A 14,079-nucleotide genomic window follows, 5' to 3' on the forward strand; every position below is an offset into this window, starting at 1 on the left:
CCCTCTGATCCCCCTTTTTTAAAAGGGGAACCACCACCCCGGTCTGCCACTCCTTCGGTACTGTTTCCGACTTCCACGCAACGTTGATGAGACGTGTCAACCATGACAGTCCCTCAACACCCAGAGCCTTCAGCATTTCCGGAAGGATCTCATCCACCCCCGGGGCTTTGCCACTGTGGAGTTGTTTGACGACCTCAGTGACCTCCCCCCGGGAGATTGGTGTTGATCCCCCGTCATACTCCAGCTCTGCCTCTAACATAGAGGGCGGAGTTGTCGGGTTCAGGAGTTCCTCAAAGTGTTCCTTCCAACGCCCTAACACTCCATCAGTTGAGGTCAACAACGTCCCATCCTTACTGTACACAGCTTGGATGGTTCCCTGCTTCCCCCTCCTGAGGTGTCGGACAGTTTTCCAGAACAACTTTGGTGCCGCCCGAAAGTCCTTCTCCATGTCTTCTCCGAACTTCTCCCACACCCGCTGCTTTGCCTCGGCCACGGATGAGGCTGCTGCCCTTCGGGCCTGTCGGTACCTTGCAACTGCCTCGGGAGTCCCCCGGGATAACAAATCCCTGAAGGCCTCCTTCTTCAGTCGGACGGCTTACCTGACCACCGGTGTCCACCAGGAGGTTCGAGGGTTACCGCCCCTTGAGGCACCTAGGACCTTGAGACCACAGCTCCCCGCCGCGGCTTCGGCAATAGAGGCTTTGAACACCGACCACTCTGGTTCAATGTCCCCAACCTCCACAGGAATGCCCGAAAAGCTCCGCCGGAGGTGTGAGTTGAAGGCCTCCTGAACTTGGGCCTCCTCCAGACGTTCCCAGTTCACCCGAACTACACGTTTGGGCTTACCAGGTCTATCCAGAGGCTTCCCCCGCCACTCGACCCAACTCACCACCAGATGGTGATCAGTTGACAACTCCGCCCCTCTCTTTACCCGAGTGTCCAAAACATACGGCCTCAGGTCCGATGATACGATAACGAAATCGATCATGGACCTTCTGCCTAGGGTGCTCTGGTACCACGTACACTTATGAGCATCCTTATGTTCGAACATGGTGTTTGTTATGGCCAATCCATGACTAGCACAGAAGTCCAGTAACAAAGCACCACTCCGGTTCAGATCAGGGGGGCCGTTCCTCCCAATCACGCCCCTCCAAGTGTCTCCATCATTGCCCACATGTGCGTTGAAGTCTCCCAGCAAGATTAAAGAGTCCCCTTCAGGAGCCCCATACAGGACTCTTTCCAGGGTCTCCAAGAAGGCTGTATACTCTGAACTGCTGTTGGGTGCATAAGCACACACAACAGTCAGAGTTTTCCCCCCCATAACCCGCAGGCGTAGGGAGGCGACCCTCTCGTCCACTGGGGTAAACTCCAACAACGAAGCACCTAACCGGGGACTTGTGAGTATCCCCACACCCGCCCGGCGCCTCACACCTTGAGCAACTCCGGAGAAGAATAGAGTCCAACCCCTATCCAGAAGTAAGGTTCCAGAGCCGACGCTGTGCGTAGAGGTGAGCCCAACCAGATCCAACTGGTAACGCTCCACCTCCCGCACAAGCTCCGGCTCCTTCCCCCCCAGAGAGGTGACGTTCCACGTCCCCAAAGCCAGCTTCTGTCGCCCGGGTCTGGTCCGTCGAGACCCTCCGCTTTCACTGCCACCCTTCTGGCAGCGCACCCGACCCCATCGATGTATCCCGTAGGTGGTGGGCCCGCGGGACGGAGAAGCGGAGGTGTTGCCCACGTTGCCTTTTCGGGCTGGGCCCGGCCGGGCTCCGTGGCAAGCCCGGCCACCAGACGCTCGCCGACGAGTCCTCCTTCTGGGCCTGGCTCCAGAAGGGGACCCCGGGCTTCCTCCGGGCCGGGTATCCTCACTTCTTGTGTCGTCTTTCATGAGGTCTTTTGAACCAATCTTAGTCTGGCCCCTTGCCTGAGACCAATTTGCCATGGGAGACCCTACCAGAAACACAAGGTTCCAGACAACACAGCCCCCAGGTTCATCAGGGCACACAAACCTCTCTACCACGGTAAGGTGCTGGTTCTTCAGAGAGGATTGTACATTGTATTTTTCTAAATGTGTATGAATACATTTTTGAAAAACATTTGATCAACAATAAAAAAGGATTTGGTCAGGATCAAGACTCAGTGTGTAGTTTATTAATTAATCAATGCTCTCTACATTAGGAAAACACATACCATCTATCCAGAGGGAGTCACACACAGCTGTGCCTAGATAACCAAAATCCTTGAATCTACACACAGCAAATAAAGTCAAATGACACAACGAGAAAAAGGAGATCACACATACAGTATAGTCGATATAAAACTGGCCGCTTCAATCTGAAGAGCAACTAAAACAAAACACGGGAGTGTACCTTGTTCTTGTGAACACTAATGTTATCCACAGCATACACAGAGACCACGAATTTCTTAAGGAGAAAACTAGTTACTAAAACAAAACACGTTAGTGTACCTTGTTAGCTAATGTTAGCTAGCTGACATTAACGTTACACATTGCACTCATATTACTCACCGAAACCTTGTAAAGCCGGTCCCGCTGCTCTTACGGTGTTACCGAACAAATTGTGGCCCGAACAACTGGTGAGATTCTATTATTTTCGACAGATGTATTGGGGCGTGTACCTTGAGGACCCATTGTTGACTCACCGGGAAAGAAACATCTCGATCGCTTCGCGTGTTGTTCAAATTCATCTTTTGGTATATCTGACTGAATAGGACGACTTTGATGCACGTTCAGTACGCGTATGTGAGGTTGTGGGTGAGAAGCTGATATCGTGAAGCTTACAGTGACGACTAGAACATGACAAAGTAGGTGACTGTGGGGATGCCTGTGCAAAACATGGCGAACTTTAATAAATCATTTAAACAATATATTTTTGTCAGAGTTTCAGTTGTACATCGTTCTGAATGTGATGTATAGTAGCTTTGATAGCTGTCCATACCTTCAGACCGCCTCTATGTGAAACACAAGTTGTTTACTGACAGCCCGAAAGCAGCCTGGAGATGGCAAGCTGTGATCCGCTCCGAATAAATGGTGATACAACTTCTCCAGCCATTCTCAAGCGATCAATGTTTTTATTAAATACCTGTATCCCTCTCATCACAACACAACCACACAACTCTACACTGTGCATCAGATATGTGTCTTTATTACAATTGAATGTAAATTGTCAATTTGAAAATATAGCAACATAAAACGAACAACTATGCATTGGGTTGTTTGTGAAACAGTAGCCTACCATCGAAGATGTTTGCAGACTTGACATGTTATTGCTGTGAAAATAACCAATTGAATCCATAGAATACAGTTGTTCCATCATGACTTCTAGCCTATACGTGTAAGCAATTATGTCTACCTTCCCACTCTTGCAGCATTAAGACCCAATAATATGAAATGCTTAACTGCATAGGTTGCAACATTCACTTTTTGGTTCCCAAATGTCAGTTTAGTTTACATAAATGCACTTTTTGTTTTAACCTACATTACTGTTGTAGAAGGAAAAACAACAGTGAAAGTTATATTTCAGAAACAACTTTATTGGAAACGTTTTTTCAACATTCAAACATTTATTGTCATTACATGACATTGCATTTAGCTGACGCTTTTATCCAAAGCGACTTACAATAAGTGCATTCGACCAAGAAGATACAAAGTGAAGAAAACAGAATCATATAAGTTCAGGTTTCATAGAGCTAAAACATTTCAAGTGCTACTCAACTGGCTTTAGGTAAGCCAGTCCTTTATTAGTATAAGTGCTTTGTTAGTAATTCTAATGCTCGAAGTGGAGTCGAAAGAGATTTCTGCGGTCCTGATTTCAATGGGGAGCACATTCCACCATTCGTCATGTCAGTATGTTAGATTCCATTCCAAATGATATAACAGTGGGTGTACAGGTGTGTATGTACACACAAATCTATGTACATTTCTTTAAATATATATATAAGTTGCCTTTGAAAAACGTAATACTTTAGCTTTAAGTGTGCAATGACAACAGCCTGGACCACATGTGAACATAAACAAGGAATGTGTGTGTGTGTTTGTGTGTTTATAAAGTGCAGCTTTTGCAGTAATAGTCCAGTGAGATAGAGGGCTGCCCAACACATGTTGTGTGGTACCATTTGGTACAGCCGGTGCACTCAATCTGAAAAGAAACAGAAATAATACATGTTAGAACATGGCCAATTTTTTTTTAGATTAACATCACTCATCCAGAGTACGCTTTACAATCACTCTGTTAACATTTAACTAAATAAGCAATGTATAGGTTGGGATCTTATCTGTGGTTCTTTCTGTGTAGAGTCCGTGCTCAGAGGTTCCTTCCACTGCACCAGTGTTCTCCCATAGTGCAAAGACATGCAAGTTTGGTGAATTAAAGTAAAAATGTTCAATATCTGTTATAGTGTTCACCCGGTGATGTTGAGGTAACCTATCCAGGGTGTATCCCAGTCTTCCAGCCAAATGGTGGTCAGGAAATTAATACAACGTCTTACCCATTGGTCAACCTTGGTGAACCCTGAACTAAGTTCCCCACAGGCCCGACACAGCTGGGATAGGTCATCTGTAAAAAACAAATACCGGCATAAATGTAGTGAAATGGAAAAAATACAGGATATTTCGGTTTCTCTGGTTTAGTCCTGTATACCGGAATTTTTCACCAGGGACATTGCCATGTCGAACCTCATTGTGGCTACACCCGCCTGGTCAACAGGGTACTGGACCTTCTGGTCCAATAGTATTTGCTCTGCAAGCTAACAAAGTCTGAGATAAGTATCTTCGTATTATGGTTTGATGACAGATGGTTATATATACACACATTCATAAATGTTACCTTGCAAATCAACACACCGCATGATGTTGTGTCCTGCTGTTTGGGATGATCCATGCTGTCGCATGCCCATCTCCCAACAGCTGGGTTTGTCTTGCGGACCAGCGATCTACACAGGGAACACATACATTATGTTTTGGACATACAATCCTTTTTACGTCAAGAACAGCTGAATGTTCACACAGGACAATCTTATGTTATTGAAGTAAAACAGCAGTAATCCGGAACATCATTGATGTGGCTTTGTGTTGCTCCCTTAATATAATCCCACATCCTGAATGCATGAATATATCTAGTAAAGACATTACAGCTGATACTTGATTTACCGTGTCTTTGCAGCGGCTTATCTGTTCTTTGGTGGCCCCAAATGGGTCCAAGAAAAGGCACCTGTTTTCCCTCAGATACATGATCTGTGGAAGTGCAACAAATTAAACAAAGTGTCAAGTGTTAAATAAACAAGTGTTGAATAAAAAGAAATATCTTGATCCATTAACATTTTAGATTACTTACAATGAGGGTCCAGTGTGCCCTGTGACAGACGGCTCCAGCTGCCACATTGTGTTTTGTCAGGTCCAACTGAAAAATATTTGTACATACTTAAGTACATACATATGTACATACACTTATTTCTAGTCCTACTCTACTCACCTTTCTTAAACCGCCTTTGTGTTTTCCCTGCCAGAGGGAAGTGATGAGGTAGGAGTCGAAAATGAAAGCCCCAGCTTTTACACCCACCCATGATAAATAGGCATTGATAATCTATAAATACAACAGATGTTTTTATCCCATTTGATAAAGAATTACCACTTTGCATATGTACTTTTGTCTTATAAAGTAGGCTTACCTCTCCCTCCAACTGCTGTCCTGGGGCCAAGACCATGAGGTTCTCGCTGTAAACTTTGTATGGGCCATACTTGGCCCATAGCGTCTCCTTCCTCCTCCCTGCCCATATGTCTCGGATTACTGTAAAAAAAAAAAAGATAACGCATGTTAGTTATTAAGGAAATGCATACTTTGAGGTGTACTTTGTGTCAGTTTACTTACAAGTCTCCACCTCAGAAGATGCTCCTTCTGCCTGACTTGATGGAGCCAGGGTTTGGGAGGATGTGGAGGGTGTGGATGTGGAGGTGGGTGTGGAGATCAGTGGATCAGCCAGAGGAGAAGGATCCAACAATTTTTTCAATTTAGCAGGGATCCTCTCCTCTGGCTGGACATAGTGTGCGAGGTGGTCAATGTTGACTTTCATCTTATTGTTTCCCTTTTCTGAAACTATTTCAGCAACTTTCCCCTCAATGTCCACAACCCGGTAAGGTCCCTGCATTTCCACCTCTAGTGTCCCACCTTTTCTTTGCTCCAACCTTTTGTTTCTTTTTAAAACCAAGTCCCCCACTTGGAAGTTGTCCGCTTGCCCTTTCTCCAGTTTCCTCTTGCGGACCGGACCCTCTCTTGGCTTTTTTTTAATGTTTTTCTTTACAAGCGTGAAAACGGCCTCCTGTTTTTGAAGTCCCTTCCAGACATCTTCCCTTTCCACCATCCTTTTCACTTTGTCTTCTGTTATCTGCCACAGAAAACAGTTAGAATGTAGAGGACATACATGTTTGAAATAAAAATAATGCTACAGGATAAGCGATTAACCGGATCTTACTTTGTACTCCTTGGGCACCTCTGATGGGTACCTCGCCTCCCTCCCAAACATCAGAAAATAGGGACTGAACTTTGTAGTCAGCTGAGTTTTGGTTCTCAGACTGAACATGGTGGGCTGCAGGAATTGGTCCCAACGCTTGGGCTCACCCGCCACCAGTTTGTTCAGGGACCTAAATTCAGGTAAAGTACAGACACAATCAGGTAGAAGACAACATTGTTTCAAATATATGATAAAGCAACCCATTTATTTACTCTTATTGTTTTATTTAGGTATAATTTGTGATTACTGTTAATGTAGGAAAAATAATGTTATGTATATTAATTAACATACCTCTGTATTGTTCCATTTAATTTTTCCACGAGCCCATTTGTCTGTGGATGATACGGGGAACACAGGCTTCTTTCGATTCCCAGCCTCTCACAAAGGTTATAGTTCACCTTGAAGGAAACATTGGGACAAAAATGAAACAATGAAATGCATCTCCTGCTGAAAATGCCTGTGTGTGTGTAAACTGCGAGAATGTGTTGGTGAATTTTGATGAATTTTGCATTCACACTAAAAAGTTAGCACAGAAATGTTATATAATAGGGAGTGATAATGCTTCAACGGTATACCTTATGACAGAATTCCCCGCCTTGATCTGTTAGCAGTCTTTGAGGTGCACCAAATTTGTAAAAGAAATCAAGAATACACTTGGTCACCTCATCTGCTGTTTTGCTTTTAAGTGGGTATGCCTCTGCCCATTTGGTGAAATAATCAACCATGACACAAATGTATTGATTGCCACCATCTGTTAGTGTGAGTTTACCCACTAGGTCCATCCCAACAAGCTCCAGAGGCTCTGTTACCTGAGAAGAAGAAAACATTTGCATTTCAGTAAACCACAGTTCACATGTTCCAAAGCTGAAACTGGCTGGAATTGTTTCCTTGTACCTCAATGGGAGTGTACTCCCTCTTTTCTCTGATGCTTGCCCTCTTTGATTGGCACTCAGAAATCTGGAAAAGAAAAAAAAACACACCATAAACTTTTTTGTGCTCCACTTTTGTACCATAATGTGTAATTTACCTCATTATTTTATAACTCACCCACTTGCGGATGTCATCCACCATACCAGGCCAATACAATCTTTTCATGATGGCACCATGTGTTTTCTCTACACCAAAATGTCCTCCCAATTGGCTGCAGTGAAACTCTTTAAACAGCTTGTCAGCTTCTTCTGAGGATAGCACCACTTTGGCGAGGTGCTCAGCCATGTCCTTTTTTCTTCTGCATATGTAATGCAGTTCTCCATCTGGTATTGAAATGTCATAATTATATATTCATTGAGAGTATTATCATAGCACACGATATTCTGAAGTCCACACACTCTTACCTTTAATCCTGAAGGTCTCAGCTCTTCTCTTGATCACAAACCTCTGATGGCTTGATAAGCCTTCAGGAAAAACGTTCTGGAGTTTTACATCCATCAGCTCTTTCACAAGTCTTGGGTCCATTTTTGTTGGATCCACTCACTCCTATGTAACCCTAGTACTACGCTCTCCCTCAAACACACACACAGGCAAACAACAATCACTCACTTAATTAAACACACAATACAATTCCACTCACAAGGACCAACACTCTATCACATTCAGTACTCACTCACGCACGTTCTGATCTTTTTCTATTTAATTTCTAACTAACTGTTTTCTCTCGCTGTCTCTAATCTCTCGCTGTCTCTAATGTCTCTCTGTCTCTAATGTCTCTAATCTCTCGCTGTCTCTAATCTCTCTGTCTCTAACCTCTCTCTACTCACAAACCCACAAAGTTTTTGACAAGTCCAGTGGTTTATATAGCCTAGACAATCCAGGTCATTATAATGTAGCTCTACACCTGTTGTAGAGTGTAAGCCATGGTAGGGAAACAGGTTTTATCTAGATCCTAGATGGCCAATTACATTGATTGCAGATTGCTTTCTGCTCACATGTAAGAAGTGAAACATGTCTGTGCACACACACAGAATTCAGGGTTTTATATGTTGTTCGTGTAAGCCAAAAATAAATATGTATATATTAATAAGTATGGGTGTAGAGGAAACTTCTGTGTAGCTATGCAGTGGGAGTCACCGACTCAGGAAGGAGACACGGGAAGAGCAGTAGCTTTGATGTCAAACACATGATAGTTTATTTGGAGTTAACGGCCGGAGGATTCACATCACAAGTCCAAGAGTCAGAGGTTCTGACTTCACGGTAGAGTTGCCACGTCAATTCTGAAGAACTCTACCCCAGACCCATGTATTTAGCTAGTTCAGAGAGCATCATCAACATGCTGCATAACAAGATAGAATGATAACACCTCTATCAGCTGACGCCAACAGGCAGGAACAGGGAGACAAAACACTGAGAGCACAGCAGCCAAGGTTACAGGTGCCTGTGCTCAGTCAGGACAGTTTGAACTGATACACTGGGTCAAAGTTATGGGCCTTGGAAAATATTCCACAACAATGGGTATATTTGTATGGGTATATTTATATATATATATATATATATATATGCCTACAGTACAATAGTTATTGTATATATATATATACATATACATATATATATATATATATATATATATACAATAACTATTGTACCGTATATTCATTCTGGATTTAGGCTACTTTTCTGTGGTTTACCGGATTAGCCATGGAATATTGTTTTAACATATAACATACATGAAATAACACATGTTATTTCATGTAAGTTATTTTTTTCTGCACAGTGTAGAGTTGTGTTGTGATGAGAGGGATACAGGTATTTAATAAAAACATTGATCGCTTGAGAATGGCTGGAGAAGTTACAGTATATCACCATTTATTCGGAGCGGATCACAGCTTGCCATCTCCAGGCTGCTTTCGGGCTGTCAGTAAACAACTTGTGTTTCACATAGAGGCGGTCTGAAGGTATGGACAGCTATCAAAGCTACTATACATCACATTCAGAACGATGTACAACTGAAACTCTGACAAAAATATATTGTTAAAATGATTTATTAAAGTTCGCCATGTTTTGCACAGGCATCCCCACAGTCACCTACTTTGTCATGTTCTAGTCGTCACTGTAAGCTTCACGATATCAGCTTCTCACCCACAACCTCACATACGCGTACTGAACGTGCATCAAAGTCGTCCTATTCAGTCAGATATACCAAAAGATGAATTTGAACAACACGCGAAGCGATCGAGATGTTTCTTTCCCGGTGAGTCAACAATGGGTCCTCAAGGTACACGCCCCAATACATCTGTCGAAAATAATAGAATCTCACCAGTTGTTCGGGCCACAATTTGTTCGGTAACACCGGAACCGACTAACTCCCCTTTCGTGTATGTACAGCTCTCAACATGCCCAGACTTGTAGTGATGTTCACCTTGTTTTACTTTTCGCCTCATTCTGAAAGAAACAGGTGAAATTTGCTAACGTGACGGCCGTCTTTGTGATGGTGACGCGTATTGTGCGAGACCAGAGACCTGTAGTTCACTGAGCGGTTTCACACAAAAAAATGTGTAACTTCACAGTTTTACGACACATTTTTATTTTTTTGACTTGCAAAATGTTCTTTTAAATTGACAAACATCATATGTGTCATTCGTGGCACAATTCAAACGGGATCAAAAGATAACCTTTCTCTCTCCATTGACTTCAATGTATAATTTTCCGCTTCCGGGGTCCCATGGAGGCTCCCGGAAGGGGAGGGACTTCGCCTCTCTATATAAACACTAGATGACTCACCCGCGCTGCTGGCCAATGGAGACCGACGTTGCCACTTGGCCGCCATCTTGCTACAGGCAGTTCTCTCATTCATAACATTATGGTTTACTATTTAAATAACCATAGCTTGCTCAATTTTCAACCAATTTTCAAACGGTTTGGTTTTTTATAAACATCAAAGATGTAGTTATGATACTGCATACTTATAATCATGGACTTTCATATGAAAATAACATTAATCAGATAAAGCTATAGCTATACACACACACACAAGGTATTTATATTAAATATATTTCCATTTATTTTTATTATATTGTTAATATTTAAAATAAATTATAAATAAATTATAAAATTAAAATACATTTATATTTTATATATAAAAATCGGTCTCATGTTACCACTCTGTAAGCCAAGAGTTGTTAATTTAGCAATGCCTTAGCTTGAAGAACAGAGACACAACTAATGACAATAGCATATGTTGGTATATTATTTAGATATTCACACCTTTATCAGAAGAACCAAACCAACATAAAATGTGCTCACAGACAGGCCAGTTCTGTCTAATTTATCACAATTATTTTTGACATGAGATCTTCATATCATCCTAGTTTTGTATTTAGTTTCTAGATTTGTAAACAAACCCAGAACCTTTGAAATATGTTATTGAAAAAAGACCAAGAATAATATAAACGGTACCATGTGTCCTTTTGTGTCCTTCTGTAGTCCATTTGTGGTTTGTCTTGTCTCACCCCGGCTGATATATCACAAAATCCACTGTTTAAATTGTTCCCTATATTGCCCCTATGCCCCTGTAAGGTGTCCTTGGGTGTTATGAAAGGTGGCCCCCCAAAATAAATGTATTATTATTATTAAGAAGAACAACTTGGTGTGGTGTGGAGGGGATGTAGGAAGCAGGAGCAGGTGGGGAGAGATGGGGCTTCAAGGTTATTTGTTTTAAATGTGTCTTGGAGATAAGGACCAGCTGCACACAATAAAATACAGTATAACACAAAACAAATAAGACACACGGTGACACATGGCACACCAACAATCAATCATCGTCCAGCCTCAGCTTTGGTATTCTTCCACAACCATGTTATGGGTTTATTAGACTGAGCAAACATAAACATATGTGGTGATCCCACGGGTTCTTGTTTGCAGACTGCGGTGATTAGAGCATCCGTAGGCTGCACAAAAGTCCGGCATAGTCAGGTACTTCTGTAAACACAAAGCCAGCAAATTCCTGTATCATAATGTAAGATGTTTTTAACAAGCCAAACCACTTGGAAGAAATCATGTGTAACTTAAGTTATGTTGAAAAGAAAGAGCAGTTCTGCCTCTCCCACTGGTCTAAAGTTGCTGGGTGAACTTTGTAATACTAGGTCTCACTCACAGCCTCTTGTTATTAGCCAGCTAATAAATACAACCACATACACAAAGAAAAGCTGCAATTTCAACATGTCCAAGCATCCTGTATCATAGCCATGCTAATAATGTTTATAATAAACCAAACCGTTTGTAAATCAGTCAAGATGTCAGCGAGTTAAGAGTATTTTTGTGCAGATCACTCACCTCACAACAGCTACCATAGCGTGAATCAGAGTAACTGTTGACTGTAGCAAGACGGCGGCCGGTCAGCTACGCTGGAAAATCTCCCATGAGCCATCTAGTGTTTATATATATCTTTGGGTGTCAGTACCATGGGTCAGTGTACCATGGATGTATCATAAGAATTGGATACAGCGTGGGAGGCGGGGCCTCATTCATTCCTATGAAAGCTGCTCATTAGCGCATGATGATAAAATGGCCCAACTTTTGAGAGAGTGAAACGTCACAGATTACCCAGCATGCCTGAGAAGTACCCGTATGTGCACTCATAGAGCATGCGCAACTTTAACCAAAATGCTCGTTCACATCAAGCACGTCAATTTGCGTACACGTAACAGCACCGCACGTTCATGACAGCATGGTAATGAATTGTTGTTATCATGGATTTGATATGAACGAGGCGGCAGTTAGCAGCTAGCGGCTAGCTAGTAATGATGCTAATGTACACATCAATCGTTATGTACTTATATTACGCTGTAACAGGATCTAGTGATATCCAACAGAGCTTCATTTAGCATGAAATAATTATTGCATTGTATATATATATATATATATATATATATATATATATATATATATTTATATATAGCCTATTTATATACAGTGCAATAAGCTTCTTAGTGCAATACGAAGCTACAGGGACGTTAATAATGTCGGTAATATTAACTTTATTTAATACAACATTTACGGTACAAGATTTAATCATACAGCCCATGTAGTATGATAATGAATTACAGCAAACATGTGCAATATATCCATTATTACAGCTCCGTGGGATGGCAGTAAGACGATATGGATCCGTTCTTATCCATGGGTAAAGATTAACGCAACTCACATTGGTTTCTCATACAGCATCTCTGTAAACTACGTGTATTCACTGAATTTCACTCTCTGCCTTTAACGGCTCGTTGTAGCTCCAATAGCTCCAGCCCCACCCTCCCTGTGAGCACAGTGTGCTCTGATTGGTCGGGACACGTAACATGAACGTGCCGGGCGGCGCGGTCCCGTGGGTTAGATGCGCATTCATAATGCAGAGGGAAATAACTCTCAGAATAACGTTAGTAGCACATTTTTACAACTTGAGGAACGAATGTTTTTAATAAGGGCTATACAAGTGTTCATACTGGGTAGTTTATTTAGTTTAAAAAAAATTATCCAACGAGTTACAGACCACTCTTTCCCCATGTAAGTCAATGGGAAAAGGTGTTTCCGGGCCTGGCAACCAAACGGAAGTGTAGTACCGCCGTTTGGCCAGCACGAATATTTTCATCTGAGTCCGGCGCACTTCCTGGGGGCTTGGTCACTACCCGATCTGCAGCTCTGCCCGATCTGCAGTGTGCATGTGCGAGATGGTCCGCCATATTGGACAACTCCGGACGGCAACCCAAGTAGGACAACATTGACACAGTGGCTTTTGGCAAAGCTCAAAAATAAAACGAGAGAGAGATGAGTTATTGTTATTACAACGTGACTTCACTATTATTTAACAACTCTTTTTATTGGGTTCTTTTATTTGGGGTTAAGTACATTGTCAGAATAAGTGAGAAATTAATTTAACTTCTGTTAGACAGCTATCATACTGAATAAATATTTACTGTGAATGTGTGCAAAAATGTATGGCATATAGCTCCCCGTGTCCTGACGGCATACCGGCCGACTCCAGCACCTCGTCTCCTGTTGGCTGTCCGTCCGACGCCAGCTCCCCGTGTCCTGTCGACATACCCGCCGACTCCAGCACCTCGTCTCCTGTTGGCTGTCCGTCCAACGCCAGCTCCCCTTGTCCTGTCGGCGTACCGGCGGACACAAGTCCCCTCTCAAGTCCCCTCTCAAGTCCTCTCTCAAGTTTCTTCTCAAGTTCCCTCTCCAGTCTCCTCTCCTGGGCCTTCTCAAGTCACCTCTCAAGCCTCCTCTCGAGACACCTCTCAAGTCTCCTTCCAAGTCACCTCTCAAGTCACCTCTCGAGTCCCCTCTCGAGTCTCCTCTCGAGTTCCCTCTCAAGTCACCTCTCGAGTTACCTCTCAAGTCCCCTCTCGAGTCTCCTCTCGAGTTCCCTCTCAAGCCCTCTCCCTCTCGAGTCCCCTCTCGAGTCCCCTCTCAAGTTCCCTCTCGAGTCCCCTCTCGAGTCACCTCTCGAGTCCCCTCTCAAGTCCCCTCTCGAGTCTCCTCTCGAGTTCCCTCTCGAGATTCCTCTCAAGTCACCTCCCAAGTCAACTCTCAAGTATCCTCTCGAGTCCCCTCTCAAGTCACCTCTCT

The sequence above is a fragment of the Gymnodraco acuticeps genome, unplaced genomic scaffold (genome assembly GCF_902827175.1).
Source record: "Gymnodraco acuticeps unplaced genomic scaffold, fGymAcu1.1, whole genome shotgun sequence".
Taxonomy (NCBI): Eukaryota; Metazoa; Chordata; class Actinopteri; order Perciformes; family Bathydraconidae; genus Gymnodraco; species Gymnodraco acuticeps.